Source organism: Lepisosteus platostomus, chromosome 26 (assembly GCF_059453375.1).
Source record: "Lepisosteus platostomus isolate fLepPlt1 chromosome 26, fLepPlt1.hap1, whole genome shotgun sequence".
In the NCBI taxonomy this organism is placed as follows: Eukaryota; Metazoa; Chordata; class Actinopteri; order Semionotiformes; family Lepisosteidae; genus Lepisosteus; species Lepisosteus platostomus.
Window position 1 is genome coordinate 3,796,363 of NC_142636.1, and position 18,106 is coordinate 3,814,468.

Genomic DNA, 18,106 nt, shown 5'->3' on the forward strand with positions numbered 1-18,106 from the left:
AGACGGCACTGAGCAAGCTTTTTGTCAGGAGTGGGATTCGAACCCACGCCTCCAGGGGAGACTGCGACCTGAACGCAGCGCCTTAGACCGCTCGGCCATCCTGACGCGGGCCCCCTGTCCCGGGGCGGTCTGATGAGCCACCGCGATCCCACTACGCTCCTCGAGTATCGCACTGTTATTAATACTACAGTGTGACTCCAGCATTAAAATGTTTGGAAAATGTGTCGGCTTTTATAATCCAGTGTAGAGCAGCATGTGATGATTTGTGCTACAACACCAAGCGCTCAAAGTGACGTCTGCGTTTGTCGTTGAAACTTTCAACTCTTTCATCACTTATGTAGGAAATAAAAAGAGCAGTTGTGCGCCACACGCAGAGAGGCCGTCAGCAGAGTGGCGCAGCGGAAGCGTGCTGGGCCCATAACCCAGAGGTCGATGGATCGAAACCATCCTCTGCTACATGTGTCCTATGCACGATTCCTAAGCATGCCATTGGGTTAGCAAAGTGCCTTCAAATAGTCTGCGTCTCCCTTTCTTTAAATTCTGTCCTGAGTTTCTCTCTCGTGTGTGTTTGTGCAAGCTTGACACTTGCGGGACTCTTTAATCTTCACCAATACGGAGATGACCAAATGTGTCTTCGGTTGTTCTGAGGTCTTTGATAGTTTCTTTGAAAGCTTCAACTGAACCTCGAAATCGAAGCAGTTATGTTTATATTGATTTCTCGCGTTAATCATTACGAACCAGGAACAGCCAGCACACTCGGTCGCATTAGTAATTATGTCACGTCTCTACTTAGCAGAGCATTCAAAGGCCCACTGGAAGTAGTAAAGCACTAAAACACTGCAAAACTGAACTCGGGAAAATCATACTGGGAGCTCTGAGTGATGTCTGCATCCAAGCCATCCAATACGGACTCTGAAACCTTGGAATATCAACACTATGATGCGCTACCTTTTACCTGGAGCAAAACGATGGAATTAGAAGAATGCTTACCGCAGGATACAACTGTGCCGCTGTTATTTGGAGCACGGTTTTCACTTGCATGAAAACTACAGCAGAACGTAGAAGGATGATCACTGAGGAGTCCACGCGGGCATGCTGAGGAGATTGTAGGTCGTACATTTCAATGATTACTGACATTTGCGCTGCTGGAGGTACAGTAATCAACAAAGAACAGGGTGTGCTACTCTCGAATCCGGTCAGCACATGATGAAAAGCCAGGAAGTATACCTTGTCAAATTGCCGTCAACAGGGACAAGTTAACCACCAGCTCCACCGGCGCCCGGCTAGCTCAGTCGGTAGAGCATGAGACTCTTAATCTCAGGGTCGTGGGTTCGAGCCCCACGTTGGGCGGTGCCCGTCTCCTTATTAACAAAGTTTCCCGCTCATCCTTGAACCTCTTACACCTCGATGGTACCGAGCACTGCGTTTTAATGCACAGGTGTGATCAAACCGAGATGAAAAGGGCGTATCTAGCTCCTTGCCCGAGAGATAAATCAAAGGTTCCGCAGATAATCCCTTGGCTCCGGTCACCCGGACGCAGATAGGAGCTGCAGCCATCATAACTTGTATGAAAACTAAGAAGAGCTCCTGTCTATTTACAGTTTCATTTACTCTAGCGTTTCCTTAAACATTGCGTGTACGAAGGCTAAGAAATTGGAGAGCTATTCTAATACAATAACTATTAGGAATCTTTTCGCCATAACAGTTTCACTGTGATTTTGCAGGTAACACGTACGTTGGGAAAACATTTTGAACGCGATCAATAACCGCACTGGAAAAATGTGGGAAAGAAAGGGCGAAAAGCGACTCTTCAACATGTGGAAATATCTTCCTGAGCGGAGCCCTCTTCTCGAAGCTCAACACTCTGCAAGAGTCACTTCTCCCAACTTGCGCCCGCAGGTTTCCGTAGTGTGCCTGCAAAGAGCCATCCGCTTGAGACAGGTGCACCTCCCGATTTCATTGAACTAAGCTAGATGCACAATTTCTAATGCAGCCTTCATCACAATAGACAGTTCATTTCTCGAAAGCTTGTCGTAAAAAAAGGAAACAAAGAACGAAAACGTATAGCTGACAATCTTCTGAAGATGCAGATTCAGCTTTGGGGAAATGGACATTTTATGTATGCAGATGCTTTTCAAGCGCTGGTTTTAGAACGTCGCTGTGCTTCCAGCATCCTTTTCAGCCTTCTAAACTGGCTACCGAGGTGCCGATCACATTGTAAAGCGGTTGAGAGGCCGGAGCTGCTCAAACCGCTCTTGCCGTTTCCCATCAATCAAAAGCACTATGTTGTTTCTTTGTATGGAAAGCTTTTCAAGTCTGGCATCGACACGCACCTTTCCTGAAACGTCCAAAAGGTGAATGCTTCGCAAAGAAATCCAGTCTACCTTCAGGGGGCATGATGTTGAAATCGGAATGAGCCCTGGGTGGGCTTGAAGCAGCAGCTGTTCAGTTAACAGCTGCACAGAAACGCACCCCGCTTGCTTTGTATCATTCGCAAGTTTCTGGTTAAAGAGTAAAAAAGGCTGGAATTCTTCTGCCAGCCGGCAGGATTTCTTCTGCACTCACCCAGAAAAGCCAAGAATTGTATTTCATCTTTCGCAAGCTGTATTTTCCAGGAGGAGAATGAATACTTGCATTAAACTGAATCAAGCCGACAGAGACGCACAGCCGTTGTTTTTCTCCATGGGAAGTTTTTCGTTAAGGAAAAACACCGTTGTCATTTTCTTGCCAGCCGGCGGTATTTCTTGTGCAGCGATGAGCCAGATTTGTATTTCGTATTTCGCAAGTTGTGTGAATTTCTTGAAGTTGAAAGTGAATTCGCTCCAGAAAAGAAATGTCCAGTCGCATGAAAGCCGTGGCTGTTTGTTAAACCGCAGGACCTGAGCTTGCGTTCTGTTTCTCATGGCGTTCGCAAAGGCGATTCCTGCCTTTAAAACTGCTGTGTCTGCGACTGAAAGTGGCGTGTGGCGCAGCTTCTAAAGTCTTGTTGACGCTCCTCGATGTTGCTTTCTCTCTGCCTAAGGAAGTTCGATTGTCGCGTCGGAACGGGGAGACCTAATCCTTCCAGCTTTAAGCCACCCTTCAGTCTTCTGAAGGGTGTCCGAGTGCTAGCATGTCATTTGGCTTTTTTTCTGGGGAAACGGAGAGCGACATTGAAAAAGGTTACCGCCGCCGCCTCGCCCTCCGTGTTAAATGATCGCAAGCCGGCGGCGGCGGCGCTCCCTGTAGTCGTGGCCGAGCGGTTAAGGCGATGGGCTAGAAAGCCATTGGGGTCTCCCCGCGTCGGCTCGAATCCTGCCGACTACGGCGCCCTTCTCCTGTCGCTTCGGCCTGCCCAGAAAAAGGCGGAGTGCCGTTTCTCTCTTCCTGCTTCTTGTACAAACGCTAAATCGCTTGGACCTGCTGCCTTGGAAGTAATGTCTTCAACATCCACCAGTGACATTTCACAGCTGGAAGCACACAGCCACGCTTTTGGCATTGGCATGTCTTGCGCCCTACTTCCAGCCTTTGAAGACCTAATTATTCAAACTGAAAGAACCGGCTGAATGAGTGTTTGCAGTGCACCAGGAGGAGCAGGGACCATAGCATTGGAGGGGTGAGGATGGCGCAGATGGAAACGTTTTCATGCGCTCCTCTGGGAGGAATGAAAAGAAAAGACGAAACCGGAAACAGTAGTAGCCGCAAGAGGAAGTGTCTTCAAGCGCCAAGCAAGCGCTCCTCGTTAGTATAGTGGTGCGTATCCCCGCCTGTCACGTGGGAGACCAGGGATGGATTGCTTGACGGCGAGCCAGGTTGCTTTTCTCCCATCAGATTCCAACCGCTAATGCTAACGCAGTGTGTGGGAGCTTACATGCTTTTCCTTTCCCGTCTTTTTCGGACGACTATTCCAAAGGGGTAACCTGAAGGAATAGGGGCCTGAAGACACGAGGCATTCTTAAACCAGCACTGGGCTGCACGGCCTTCTGTTGTGATCAGGTTATATTCGAGTCAAAAAGCCAGAGCATCCGCTTCCATCCTATGGAGCACGAGCTAAATCGGAAGAGGCAGGGGATACACCTACGCCTATCGGCGCACGTTCCCTGCGTCAGGCTGCTTCACCCATTTGCACCCGACTGGAGACGGCACTGAGCAAGCTTTTTGTCAGGAGTGGGATTCGAACCCACGCCTCCAGGGGAGACTGCGACCTGAACGCAGCGCCTTAGACCGCTCGGCCATCCTGACGCGGGCCCCCTGTCCCGGGGCGGTCTGATGAGCCACCGCGATCCCACTACGCTCCTCGAGTATCGCACTGTTATTAATACTACAGTGTGACTCCAGCATTAAAATGTTTGGAAAATGTGTCGGCTTTTATAATCCAGTGTAGAGCAGCATGTGATGATTTGTGCTACAACACCAAGCGCTCAAAGTGACGTCTGCGTTTGTCGTTGAAACTTTCAACTCTTTCATCACTTATGTAGGAAATAAAAAGAGCAGTTGTGCGCCACACGCAGAGAGGCCGTCAGCAGAGTGGCGCAGCGGAAGCGTGCTGGGCCCATAACCCAGAGGTCGATGGATCGAAACCATCCTCTGCTACATGTGTCCTATGCACGATTCCTAAGCATGCCATTGGGTTAGCAAAGTGCCTTCAAATAGTCTGCGTCTCCCTTTCTTTAAATTCTGTCCTGAGTTTCTCTCTCGTGTGTGTTTGTGCAAGCTTGACACTTGCGGGACTCTTTAATCTTCACCAATACGGAGATGACCAAATGTGTCTTCGGTTGTTCTGAGGTCTTTGATAGTTTCTTTGAAAGCTTCAACTGAACCTCGAAATCGAAGCAGTTATGTTTATATTGATTTCTCGCGTTAATCATTACGAACCAGGAACAGCCAGCACACTCGGTCGCATTAGTAATTATGTCACGTCTCTACTTAGCAGAGCATTCAAAGGCCCACTGGAAGTAGTAAAGCACTAAAACACTGCAAAACTGAACTCGGGAAAATCATACTGGGAGCTCTGAGTGATGTCTGCATCCAAGCCATCCAATACGGACTCTGAAACCTTGGAATATCAACACTATGATGCGCTACCTTTTACCTGGAGCAAAACGATGGAATTAGAAGAATGCTTACCGCAGGATACAACTGTGCCGCTGTTATTTGGAGCACGGTTTTCACTTGCATGAAAACTACAGCAGAACGTAGAAGGATGATCACTGAGGAGTCCACGCGGGCATGCTGAGGAGATTGTAGGTCGTACATTTCAATGATTACTGACATTTGCGCTGCTGGAGGTACAGTAATCAACAAAGAACAGGGTGTGCTACTCTCGAATCCGGTCAGCACATGATGAAAAGCCAGGAAGTATACCTTGTCAAATTGCCGTCAACAGGGACAAGTTAACCACCAGCTCCACCGGCGCCCGGCTAGCTCAGTCGGTAGAGCATGAGACTCTTAATCTCAGGGTCGTGGGTTCGAGCCCCACGTTGGGCGGTGCCCGTCTCCTTATTAACAAAGTTTCCCGCTCATCCTTGAACCTCTTACACCTCGATGGTACCGAGCACTGCGTTTTAATGCACAGGTGTGATCAAACCGAGATGAAAAGGGCGTATCTAGCTCCTTGCCCGAGAGATAAATCAAAGGTTCCGCAGATAATCCCTTGGCTCCGGTCACCCGGACGCAGATAGGAGCTGCAGCCATCATAACTTGTATGAAAACTAAGAAGAGCTCCTGTCTATTTACAGTTTCATTTACTCTAGCGTTTCCTTAAACATTGCGTGTACGAAGGCTAAGAAATTGGAGAGCTATTCTAATACAATAACTATTAGGAATCTTTTCGCCATAACAGTTTCACTGTGATTTTGCAGGTAACACGTACGTTGGGAAAACATTTTGAACGCGATCAATAACCGCACTGGAAAAATGTGGGAAAGAAAGGGCGAAAAGCGACTCTTCAACATGTGGAAATATCTTCCTGAGCGGAGCCCTCTTCTCGAAGCTCAACACTCTGCAAGAGTCACTTCTCCCAACTTGCGCCCGCAGGTTTCCGTAGTGTGCCTGCAAAGAGCCATCCGCTTGAGACAGGTGCACCTCCCGATTTCATTGAACTAAGCTAGATGCACAATTTCTAATGCAGCCTTCATCACAATAGACAGTTCATTTCTCGAAAGCTTGTCGTAAAAAAAGGAAACAAAGAACGAAAACGTATAGCTGACAATCTTCTGAAGATGCAGATTCAGCTTTGGGGAAATGGACATTTTATGTATGCAGATGCTTTTCAAGCGCTGGTTTTAGAACGTCGCTGTGCTTCCAGCATCCTTTTCAGCCTTCTAAACTGGCTACCGAGGTGCCGATCACATTGTAAAGCGGTTGAGAGGCCGGAGCTGCTCAAACCGCTCTTGCCGTTTCCCATCAATCAAAAGCACTATGTTGTTTCTTTGTATGGAAAGCTTTTCAAGTCTGGCATCGACACGCACCTTTCCTGAAACGTCCAAAAGGTGAATGCTTCGCAAAGAAATCCAGTCTACCTTCAGGGGGCATGATGTTGAAATCGGAATGAGCCCTGGGTGGGCTTGAAGCAGCAGCTGTTCAGTTAACAGCTGCACAGAAACGCACCCCGCTTGCTTTGTATCATTCGCAAGTTTCTGGTTAAAGAGTAAAAAAGGCTGGAATTCTTCTGCCAGCCGGCAGGATTTCTTCTGCACTCACCCAGAAAAGCCAAGAATTGTATTTCATCTTTCGCAAGCTGTATTTTCCAGGAGGAGAATGAATACTTGCATTAAACTGAATCAAGCCGACAGAGACGCACAGCCGTTGTTTTTCTCCATGGGAAGTTTTTCGTTAAGGAAAAACACCGTTGTCATTTTCTTGCCAGCCGGCGGTATTTCTTGTGCAGCGATGAGCCAGATTTGTATTTCGTATTTCGCAAGTTGTGTGAATTTCTTGAAGTTGAAAGTGAATTCGCTCCAGAAAAGAAATGTCCAGTCGCATGAAAGCCGTGGCTGTTTGTTAAACCGCAGGACCTGAGCTTGCGTTCTGTTTCTCATGGCGTTCGCAAAGGCGATTCCTGCCTTTAAAACTGCTGTGTCTGCGACTGAAAGTGGCGTGTGGCGCAGCTTCTAAAGTCTTGTTGACGCTCCTCGATGTTGCTTTCTCTCTGCCTAAGGAAGTTCGATTGTCGCGTCGGAACGGGGAGACCTAATCCTTCCAGCTTTAAGCCACCCTTCAGTCTTCTGAAGGGTGTCCGAGTGCTAGCATGTCATTTGGCTTTTTTTCTGGGGAAACGGAGAGCGACATTGAAAAAGGTTACCGCCGCCGCCTCGCCCTCCGTGTTAAATGATCGCAAGCCGGCGGCGGCGGCGCTCCCTGTAGTCGTGGCCGAGCGGTTAAGGCGATGGGCTAGAAAGCCATTGGGGTCTCCCCGCGTCGGCTCGAATCCTGCCCACTACGGCGCCCTTCTCCTGTCGCTTCGGCCTGCCCAGAAAAAGGCGGAGTGCCGTTTCTCTCTTCCTGCTTCTTGTACAAACGCTAAATCGCTTGGACCTGCTGCCTTGGAAGTAATGTCTTCAACATCCACCAGTGACATTTCACAGCTGGAAGCACACAGCCACGCTTTTGGCATTGGCATGTCTTGCGCCCTACTTCCAGCCTTTGAAGACCTAATTATTCAAACTGAAAGAACCGGCTGAATGAGTGTTTGCAGTGCACCAGGAGGAGCAGGGACCATAGCATTGGAGGGGTGAGGATGGCGCAGATGGAAACGTTTTCATGCGCTCCTCTGGGAGGAATGAAAAGAAAAGACGAAACCGGAAACAGTAGTAGCCGCAAGAGGAAGTGTCTTCAAGCGCCAAGCAAGCGCTCCTCGTTAGTATAGTGGTGCGTATCCCCGCCTGTCACGTGGGAGACCAGGGATGGATTGCTTGACGGCGAGCCAGGTTGCTTTTCTCCCATCAGATTCCAACCGCTAATGCTAACGCAGTGTGTGGGAGCTTACATGCTTTTCCTTTCCCGTCTTTTTCGGACGACTATTCCAAAGGGGTAACCTGAAGGAATAGGGGCCTGAAGACACGAGGCATTCTTAAACCAGCACTGGGCTGCACGGCCTTCTGTTGTGATCAGGTTATATTCGAGTCAAAAAGCCAGAGCATCCGCTTCCATCCTATGGAGCACGAGCTAAATCGGAAGAGGCAGGGGATACACCTACGCCTATCGGCGCACGTTCCCTGCGTCAGGCTGCTTCACCCATTTGCACCCGACTGGAGACGGCACTGAGCAAGCTTTTTGTCAGGAGTGGGATTCGAACCCACGCCTCCAGGGGAGACTGCGACCTGAACGCAGCGCCTTAGACCGCTCGGCCATCCTGACGCGGGCCCCCTGTCCCGGGGCGGTCTGATGAGCCACCGCGATCCCACTACGCTCCTCGAGTATCGCACTGTTATTAATACTACAGTGTGACTCCAGCATTAAAATGTTTGGAAAATGTGTCGGCTTTTATAATCCAGTGTAGAGCAGCATGTGATGATTTGTGCTACAACACCAAGCGCTCAAAGTGACGTCTGCGTTTGTCGTTGAAACTTTCAACTCTTTCATCACTTATGTAGGAAATAAAAAGAGCAGTTGTGCGCCACACGCAGAGAGGCCGTCAGCAGAGTGGCGCAGCGGAAGCGTGCTGGGCCCATAACCCAGAGGTCGATGGATCGAAACCATCCTCTGCTACATGTGTCCTATGCACGATTCCTAAGCATGCCATTGGGTTAGCAAAGTGCCTTCAAATAGTCTGCGTCTCCCTTTCTTTAAATTCTGTCCTGAGTTTCTCTCTCGTGTGTGTTTGTGCAAGCTTGACACTTGCGGGACTCTTTAATCTTCACCAATACGGAGATGACCAAATGTGTCTTCGGTTGTTCTGAGGTCTTTGATAGTTTCTTTGAAAGCTTCAACTGAACCTCGAAATCGAAGCAGTTATGTTTATATTGATTTCTCGCGTTAATCATTACGAACCAGGAACAGCCAGCACACTCGGTCGCATTAGTAATTATGTCACGTCTCTACTTAGCAGAGCATTCAAAGGCCCACTGGAAGTAGTAAAGCACTAAAACACTGCAAAACTGAACTCGGGAAAATCATACTGGGAGCTCTGAGCGATGTCTGCATCCAAGCCATCCAATACGGACTCTGAAACCTTGGAATATCAACACTATGATGCGCTACCTTTTACCTGGAGCAAAACGATGGAATTAGAAGAATGCTTACCGCAGGATACAACTGTGCCGCTGTTATTTGGAGCACGGTTTTCACTTGCATGAAAACTACAGCAGAACGTAGAAGGATGATCACTGAGGAGTCCACGCGGGCATGCTGAGGAGATTGTAGGTCGTACATTTCAATGATTACTGACATTTGCGCTGCTGGAGGTACAGTAATCAACAAAGAACAGGGTGTGCTACTCTCGAATCCGGTCAGCACATGATGAAAAGCCAGGAAGTATACCTTTGTCAAATTGCCGTCAACAGGGACAAGTTAACCACCAGCTCCACCGGCGCCCGGCTAGCTCAGTCGGTAGAGCATGAGACTCTTAATCTCAGGGTCGTGGGTTCGAGCCCCACGTTGGGCGGTGCCCGTCTCCTTATTAACAAAGTTTCCCGCTCATCCTTGAACCTCTTACACCTCGATGGTACCGAGCACTGCGTTTTAATGCACAGGTGTGATCAAACCGAGATGAAAAGGGCGTATCTAGCTCCTTGCCCGAGAGATAAATCAAAGGTTCCGCAGATAATCCCTTGGCTCCGGTCACCCGGACGCAGATAGGAGCTGCAGCCATCATAACTTGTATGAAAACTAAGAAGAGCTCCTGTCTATTTACAGTTTCATTTACTCTAGCGTTTCCTTAAACATTGCGTGTACGAAGGCTAAGAAATTGGAGAGCTATTCTAATACAATAACTATTAGGAATCTTTTCGCCATAACAGTTTCACTGTGATTTTGCAGGTAACACGTACGTTGGGAAAACATTTTGAACGCGATCAATAACCGCACTGGAAAAATGTGGGAAAGAAAGGGCGAAAAGCGACTCTTCAACATGTGGAAATATCTTCCTGAGCGGAGCCCTCTTCTCGAAGCTCAACACTCTGCAAGAGTCACTTCTCCCAACTTGCGCCCGCAGGTTTCCGTAGTGTGCCTGCAAAGAGCCATCCGCTTGAGACAGGTGCACCTCCCGATTTCATTGAACTAAGCTAGATGCACAATTTCTAATGCAGCCTTCATCACAATAGACAGTTCATTTCTCGAAAGCTTGTCGTAAAAAAAGGAAACAAAGAACGAAAACGTATAGCTGACAATCTTCTGAAGATGCAGATTCAGCTTTGGGGAAATGGACATTTTATGTATGCAGATGCTTTTCAAGCGCTGGTTTTAGAACGTCGCTGTGCTTCCAGCATCCTTTTCAGCCTTCTAAACTGGCTACCGAGGTGCCGATCACATTGTAAAGCGGTTGAGAGGCCGGAGCTGCTCAAACCGCTCTTGCCGTTTCCCATCAATCAAAAGCACTATGTTGTTTCTTTGTATGGAAAGCTTTTCAAGTCTGGCATCGACACGCACCTTTCCTGAAACGTCCAAAAGGTGAATGCTTCGCAAAGAAATCCAGTCTACCTTCAGGGGGCATGATGTTGAAATCGGAATGAGCCCTGGGTGGGCTTGAAGCAGCAGCTGTTCAGTTAACAGCTGCACAGAAACGCACCCCGCTTGCTTTGTATCATTCGCAAGTTTCTGGTTAAAGAGTAAAAAAGGCTGGAATTCTTCTGCCAGCCGGCAGGATTTCTTCTGCACTCACCCAGAAAAGCCAAGAATTGTATTTCATCTTTCGCAAGCTGTATTTTCCAGGAGGAGAATGAATACTTGCATTAAACTGAATCAAGCCGACAGAGACGCACAGCCGTTGTTTTTCTCCATGGGAAGTTTTTCGTTAAGGAAAAACACCGTTGTCATTTTCTTGCCAGCCGGCGGTATTTCTTGTGCAGCGATGAGCCAGATTTGTATTTCGTATTTCGCAAGTTGTGTGAATTTCTTGAAGTTGAAAGTGAATTCGCTCCAGAAAAGAAATGTCCAGTCGCATGAAAGCCGTGGCTGTTTGTTAAACCGCAGGACCTGAGCTTGCGTTCTGTTTCTCATGGCGTTCGCAAAGGCGATTCCTGCCTTTAAAACTGCTGTGTCTGCGACTGAAAGTGGCGTGTGGCGCAGCTTCTAAAGTCTTGTTGACGCTCCTCGATGTTGCTTTCTCTCTGCCTAAGGAAGTTCGATTGTCGCGTCGGAACGGGGAGACCTAATCCTTCCAGCTTTAAGCCACCCTTCAGTCTTCTGAAGGGTGTCCGAGTGCTAGCATGTCATTTGGCTTTTTTTCTGGGGAAACGGAGAGCGACATTGAAAAAGGTTACCGCCGCCGCCTCGCCCTCCGTGTTAAATGATCGCAAGCCGGCGGCGGCGGCGCTCCCTGTAGTCGTGGCCGAGCGGTTAAGGCGATGGGCTAGAAAGCCATTGGGGTCTCCCCGCGTCGGCTCGAATCCTGCCGACTACGGCGCCCTTCTCCTGTCGCTTCGGCCTGCCCAGAAAAAGGCGGAGTGCCGTTTCTCTCTTCCTGCTTCTTGTACAAACGCTAAATCGCTTGGACCTGCTGCCTTGGAAGTAATGTCTTCAACATCCACCAGTGACATTTCACAGCTGGAAGCACACAGCCACGCTTTTGGCATTGGCATGTCTTGCGCCCTACTTCCAGCCTTTGAAGACCTAATTATTCAAACTGAAAGAACCGGCTGAATGAGTGTTTGCAGTGCACCAGGAGGAGCAGGGACCATAGCATTGGAGGGGTGAGGATGGCGCAGATGGAAACGTTTTCATGCGCTCCTCTGGGAGGAATGAAAAGAAAAGACGAAACCGGAAACAGTAGTAGCCGCAAGAGGAAGTGTCTTCAAGCGCCAAGCAAGCGCTCCTCGTTAGTATAGTGGTGCGTATCCCCGCCTGTCACGTGGGAGACCAGGGATGGATTGCTTGACGGCGAGCCAGGTTGCTTTTCTCCCATCAGATTCCAACCGCTAATGCTAACGCAGTGTGTGGGAGCTTACATGCTTTTCCTTTCCCGTCTTTTTCGGACGACTATTCCAAAGGGGTAACCTGAAGGAATAGGGGCCTGAAGACACGAGGCATTCTTAAACCAGCACTGGGCTGCACGGCCTTCTGTTGTGATCAGGTTATATTCGAGTCAAAAAGCCAGAGCATCCGCTTCCATCCTATGGAGCACGAGCTAAATCGGAAGAGGCAGGGGATACACCTACGCCTATCGGCGCACGTTCCCTGCGTCAGGCTGCTTCACCCATTTGCACCCGACTGGAGACGGCACTGAGCAAGCTTTTTGTCAGGAGTGGGATTCGAACCCACGCCTCCAGGGGAGACTGCGACCTGAACGCAGCGCCTTAGACCGCTCGGCCATCCTGACGCGGGCCCCCTGTCCCGGGGCGGTCTGATGAGCCACCGCGATCCCACTACGCTCCTCGAGTATCGCACTGTTATTAATACTACAGTGTGACTCCAGCATTAAAATGTTTGGAAAATGTGTCGGCTTTTAGAATCCAGTGTAGAGCAGCATGTGATGATTTGTGCTACAACACCAAGCGCTCAAAGTGACGTCTGCGTTTGTCGTTGAAACTTTCAACTCTTTCATCACTTATGTAGGAAATAAAAAGAGCAGTTGTGCGCCACACGCAGAGAGGCCGTCAGCAGAGTGGCGCAGCGGAAGCGTGCTGGGCCCATAACCCAGAGGTCGATGGATCGAAACCATCCTCTGCTACATGTGTCCTATGCACGATTCCTAAGCATGCCATTGGGTTAGCAAAGTGCCTTCAAATAGTCTGCGTCTCCCTTTCTTTAAATTCTGTCCTGAGTTTCTCTCTCGTGTGTGTTTGTGCAAGCTTGACACTTGCGGGACTCTTTAATCTTCACCAATACGGAGATGACCAAATGTGTCTTCGGTTGTTCTGAGGTCTTTGATAGTTTCTTTGAAAGCTTCAACTGAACCTCGAAATCGAAGCAGTTATGTTTATATTGATTTCTCGCGTTAATCATTACGAACCAGGAACAGCCAGCACACTCGGTCGCATTAGTAATTATGTCACGTCTCTACTTAGCAGAGCATTCAAAGGCCCACTGGAAGTAGTAAAGCACTAAAACACTGCAAAACTGAACTCGGGAAAATCATACTGGGAGCTCTGAGCGATGTCTGCATCCAAGCCATCCAATACGGACTCTGAAACCTTGGAATATCAACACTATGATGCGCTACCTTTTACCTGGAGCAAAACGATGGAATTAGAAGAATGCTTACCGCAGGATACAACTGTGCCGCTGTTATTTGGAGCACGGTTTTCACTTGCATGAAAACTACAGCAGAACGTAGAAGGATGATCACTGAGGAGTCCACGCGGGCATGCTGAGGAGATTGTAGGTCGTACATTTCAATGATTACTGACATTTGCGCTGCTGGAGGTACAGTAATCAACAAAGAACAGGGTGTGCTACTCTCGAATCCGGTCAGCACATGATGAAAAGCCAGGAAGTATACCTTGTCAAATTGCCGTCAACAGGGACAAGTTAACCACCAGCTCCACCGGCGCCCGGCTAGCTCAGTCGGTAGAGCATGAGACTCTTAATCTCAGGGTCGTGGGTTCGAGCCCCACGTTGGGCGGTGCCCGTCTCCTTATTAACAAAGTTTCCCGCTCATCCTTGAACCTCTTACACCTCGATGGTACCGAGCACTGCGTTTTAATGCACAGGTGTGATCAAACCGAGATGAAAAGGGCGTATCTAGCTCCTTGCCCGAGAGATAAATCAAAGGTTCCGCAGATAATCCCTTGGCTCCGGTCACCCGGACGCAGATAGGAGCTGCAGCCATCATAACTTGTATGAAAACTAAGAAGAGCTCCTGTCTATTTACAGTTTCATTTACTCTAGCGTTTCCTTAAACATTGCGTGTACGAAGGCTAAGAAATTGGAGAGCTATTCTAATACAATAACTATTAGGAATCTTTTCGCCATAACAGTTTCACTGTGATTTTGCAGGTAACACGTACGTTGGGAAAACATTTTGAACGCGATCAATAACCGCACTGGAAAAATGTGGGAAAGAAAGGGCGAAAAGCGACTCTTCAACATGTGGAAATATCTTCCTGAGCGGAGCCCTCTTCTCGAAGCTCAACACTCTGCAAGAGTCACTTCTCCCAACTTGCGCCCGCAGGTTTCCGTAGTGTGCCTGCAAAGAGCCATCCGCTTGAGACAGGTGCACCTCCCGATTTCATTGAACTAAGCTAGATGCACAATTTCTAATGCAGCCTTCATCACAATAGACAGTTCATTTCTCGAAAGCTTGTCGTAAAAAAAGGAAACAAAGAACGAAAACGTATAGCTGACAATCTTCTGAAGATGCAGATTCAGCTTTGGGGAAATGGACATTTTATGTATGCAGATGCTTTTCAAGCGCTGGTTTTAGAACGTCGCTGTGCTTCCAGCATCCTTTTCAGCCTTCTAAACTGGCTACCGAGGTGCCGATCACATTGTAAAGCGGTTGAGAGGCCGGAGCTGCTCAAACCGCTCTTGCCGTTTCCCATCAATCAAAAGCACTATGTTGTTTCTTTGTATGGAAAGCTTTTCAAGTCTGGCATCGACACGCACCTTTCCTGAAACGTCCAAAAGGTGAATGCTTCGCAAAGAAATCCAGTCTACCTTCAGGGGGCATGATGTTGAAATCGGAATGAGCCCTGGGTGGGCTTGAAGCAGCAGCTGTTCAGTTAACAGCTGCACAGAAACGCACCCCGCTTGCTTTGTATCATTCGCAAGTTTCTGGTTAAAGAGTAAAAAAGGCTGGAATTCTTCTGCCAGCCGGCAGGATTTCTTCTGCACTCACCCAGAAAAGCCAAGAATTGTATTTCATCTTTCGCAAGCTGTATTTTCCAGGAGGAGAATGAATACTTGCATTAAACTGAATCAAGCCGACAGAGACGCACAGCCGTTGTTTTTCTCCATGGGAAGTTTTTCGTTAAGGAAAAACACCGTTGTCATTTTCTTGCCAGCCGGCGGTATTTCTTGTGCAGCGATGAGCCAGATTTGTATTTCGTATTTCGCAAGTTGTGTGAATTTCTTGAAGTTGAAAGTGAATTCGCTCCAGAAAAGAAATGTCCAGTCGCATGAAAGCCGTGGCTGTTTGTTAAACCGCAGGACCTGAGCTTGCGTTCTGTTTCTCATGGCGTTCGCAAAGGCGATTCCTGCCTTTAAAACTGCTGTGTCTGCGACTGAAAGTGGCGTGTGGCGCAGCTTCTAAAGTCTTGTTGACGCTCCTCGATGTTGCTTTCTCTCTGCCTAAGGAAGTTCGATTGTCGCGTCGGAACGGGGAGACCTAATCCTTCCAGCTTTAAGCCACCCTTCAGTCTTCTGAAGGGTGTCCGAGTGCTAGCATGTCATTTGGCTTTTTTTCTGGGGAAACGGAGAGCGACATTGAAAAAGGTTACCGCCGCCGCCTCGCCCTCCGTGTTAAATGATCGCAAGCCGGCGGCGGCGGCGCTCCCTGTAGTCGTGGCCGAGCGGTTAAGGCGATGGGCTAGAAAGCCATTGGGGTCTCCCCGCGTCGGCTCGAATCCTGCCGACTACGGCGCCCTTCTCCTGTCGCTTCGGCCTGCCCAGAAAAAGGCGGAGTGCCGTTTCTCTCTTCCTGCTTCTTGTACAAACGCTAAATCGCTTGGACCTGCTGCCTTGGAAGTAATGTCTTCAACATCCACCAGTGACATTTCACAGCTGGAAGCACACAGCCACGCTTTTGGCATTGGCATGTCTTGCGCCCTACTTCCAGCCTTTGAAGACCTAATTATTCAAACTGAAAGAACCGGCTGAATGAGTGTTTGCAGTGCACCAGGAGGAGCAGGGACCATAGCATTGGAGGGGTGAGGATGGCGCAGATGGAAACGTTTTCATGCGCTCCTCTGGGAGGAATGAAAAGAAAAGACGAAACCGGAAACAGTAGTAGCCGCAAGAGGAAGTGTCTTCAAGCGCCAAGCAAGCGCTCCTCGTTAGTATAGTGGTGCGTATCCCCGCCTGTCACGTGGGAGACCAGGGATGGATTGCTTGACGGCGAGCCAGGTTGCTTTTCTCCCATCAGATTCCAACCGCTAATGCTAACGCAGTGTGTGGGAGCTTACATGCTTTTCCTTTCCCGTCTTTTTCGGACGACTATTCCAAAGGGGTAACCTGAAGGAATAGGGGCCTGAAGACACGAGGCATTCTTAAACCAGCACTGGGCTGCACGGCCTTCTGTTGTGATCAGGTTATATTCGAGTCAAAAAGCCAGAGCATCCGCTTCCATCCTATGGAGCACGAGCTAAATCGGAAGAGGCAGGGGATACACCTACGCCTATCGGCGCACGTTCCCTGCGTCAGGCTGCTTCACCCATTTGCACCCGACTGGAGACGGCACTGAGCAAGCTTTTTGTCAGGAGTGGGATTCGAACCCACGCCTCCAGGGGAGACTGCGACCTGAACGCAGCGCCTTAGACCGCTCGGCCATCCTGACGCGGGCCCCCTGTCCCGGGGCGGTCTGATGAGCCACCGCGATCCCACTACGCTCCTCGAGTATCGCACTGTTATTAATACTACAGTGTGACTCCAGCATTAAAATGTTTGGAAAATGTGTCGGCTTTTATAATCCAGTGTAGAGCAGCATGTGATGATTTGTGCTACAACACCAAGCGCTCAAAGTGACGTCTGCGTTTGTCGTTGAAACTTTCAACTCTTTCATCACTTATGTAGGAAATAAAAAGAGCAGTTGTGCGCCACACGCAGAGAGGCCGTCAGCAGAGTGGCGCAGCGGAAGCGTGCTGGGCCCATAACCCAGAGGTCGATGGATCGAAACCATCCTCTGCTACATGTGTCCTATGCACGATTCCTAAGCATGCCATTGGGTTAGCAAAGTGCCTTCAAATAGTCTGCGTCTCCCTTTCTTTAAATTCTGTCCTGAGTTTCTCTCTCGTGTGTGTTTGTGCAAGCTTGACACTTGCGGGACTCTTTAATCTTCACCAATACGGAGATGACCAAATGTGTCTTCGGTTGTTCTGAGGTCTTTGATAGTTTCTTTGAAAGCTTCAACTGAACCTCGAAATCGAAGCAGTTATGTTTATATTGATTTCTCGCGTTAATCATTACGAACCAGGAACAGCCAGCACACTCGGTCGCATTAGTAATTATGTCACGTCTCTACTTAGCAGAGCATTCAAAGGCCCACTGGAAGTAGTAAAGCACTAAAACACTGCAAAACTGAACTCGGGAAAATCATACTGGGAGCTCTGAGCGATGTCTGCATCCAAGCCATCCAATACGGACTCTGAAACCTTGGAATATCAACACTATGATGCGCTACCTTTTACCTGGAGCAAAACGATGGAATTAGAAGAATGCTTACCGCAGGATACAACTGTGCCGCTGTTATTTGGAGCACGGTTTTCACTTGCATGAAAACTACAGCAGAACGTAGAAGGATGATCACTGAGGAGTCCACGCGGGCATGCTGAGGAGATTGTAGGTCGTACATTTCAATGATTACTGACATTTGCGCTGCTGGAGGTACAGTAATCAACAAAGAACAGGGTGTGCTACTCTCGAATCCGGTCAGCACATGATGAAAAGCCAGGAAGTATACCTTGTCAAATTGCCGTCAACAGGGACAAGTTAACCACCAGCTCCACCGGCGCCCGGCTAGCTCAGTCGGTAGAGCATGAGACTCTTAATCTCAGGGTCGTGGGTTCGAGCCCCACGTTGGGCGGTGCCCGTCTCCTTATTAACAAAGTTTCCCGCTCATCCTTGAACCTCTTACACCTCGATGGTACCGAGCACTGCGTTTTAATGCACAGGTGTGATCAAACCGAGATGAAAAGGGCGTATCTAGCTCCTTGCCCGAGAGATAAATCAAAGGTTCCGCAGATAATCCCTTGGCTCCGGTCACCCGGACGCAGATAGGAGCTGCAGCCATCATAACTTGTATGAAAACTAAGAAGAGCTCCTGTCTATTTACAGTTTCATTTACTCTAGCGTTTCCTTAAACATTGCGTGTACG

At 48.8% G+C, this 18,106-nt stretch overlaps 10 non-coding genes across 10 annotated transcripts; 5 read left to right on the forward strand and 5 right to left on the reverse strand.

The window, feature by feature from the left end:
• Positions 1-22: 22 nt before the first annotated feature.
• Positions 23-105, reverse strand: trnal-cag (transfer RNA leucine (anticodon CAG)). Its single transcript has one exon. It is a non-coding gene; the product is annotated as a tRNA-Leu (tRNA).
• A 1,172-nt stretch (positions 106-1,277) lies between these two features.
• Positions 1,278-1,350, forward strand: trnak-cuu (transfer RNA lysine (anticodon CUU)). Its single transcript has one exon. It is a non-coding gene; the product is annotated as a tRNA-Lys (tRNA).
• A 2,788-nt stretch (positions 1,351-4,138) lies between these two features.
• Positions 4,139-4,221, reverse strand: trnal-cag (transfer RNA leucine (anticodon CAG)). Its single transcript has one exon. It is a non-coding gene; the product is annotated as a tRNA-Leu (tRNA).
• A 1,172-nt stretch (positions 4,222-5,393) lies between these two features.
• Positions 5,394-5,466, forward strand: trnak-cuu (transfer RNA lysine (anticodon CUU)). Its single transcript has one exon. It is a non-coding gene; the product is annotated as a tRNA-Lys (tRNA).
• Positions 5,467-8,254: 2,788 nt separating this feature from the next.
• On the reverse strand, positions 8,255-8,337 carry trnal-cag (transfer RNA leucine (anticodon CAG)). Its single transcript has one exon. It is a non-coding gene; the product is annotated as a tRNA-Leu (tRNA).
• Positions 8,338-9,510: 1,173 nt separating this feature from the next.
• Positions 9,511-9,583, forward strand: trnak-cuu (transfer RNA lysine (anticodon CUU)). Its single transcript has one exon. It is a non-coding gene; the product is annotated as a tRNA-Lys (tRNA).
• Positions 9,584-12,371: 2,788 nt separating this feature from the next.
• trnal-cag (transfer RNA leucine (anticodon CAG)) lies at positions 12,372-12,454 on the reverse strand. The gene has a single exon. It is a non-coding gene; the product is annotated as a tRNA-Leu (tRNA).
• A 1,172-nt stretch (positions 12,455-13,626) lies between these two features.
• On the forward strand, positions 13,627-13,699 carry trnak-cuu (transfer RNA lysine (anticodon CUU)). Its single transcript has one exon. It is a non-coding gene; the product is annotated as a tRNA-Lys (tRNA).
• A 2,788-nt stretch (positions 13,700-16,487) lies between these two features.
• trnal-cag (transfer RNA leucine (anticodon CAG)) lies at positions 16,488-16,570 on the reverse strand. Its single transcript has one exon. It is a non-coding gene; the product is annotated as a tRNA-Leu (tRNA).
• Positions 16,571-17,742: 1,172 nt separating this feature from the next.
• trnak-cuu (transfer RNA lysine (anticodon CUU)) lies at positions 17,743-17,815 on the forward strand. Its single transcript has one exon. It is a non-coding gene; the product is annotated as a tRNA-Lys (tRNA).
• The last annotated feature ends 291 nt before the right edge of the window (positions 17,816-18,106 follow it).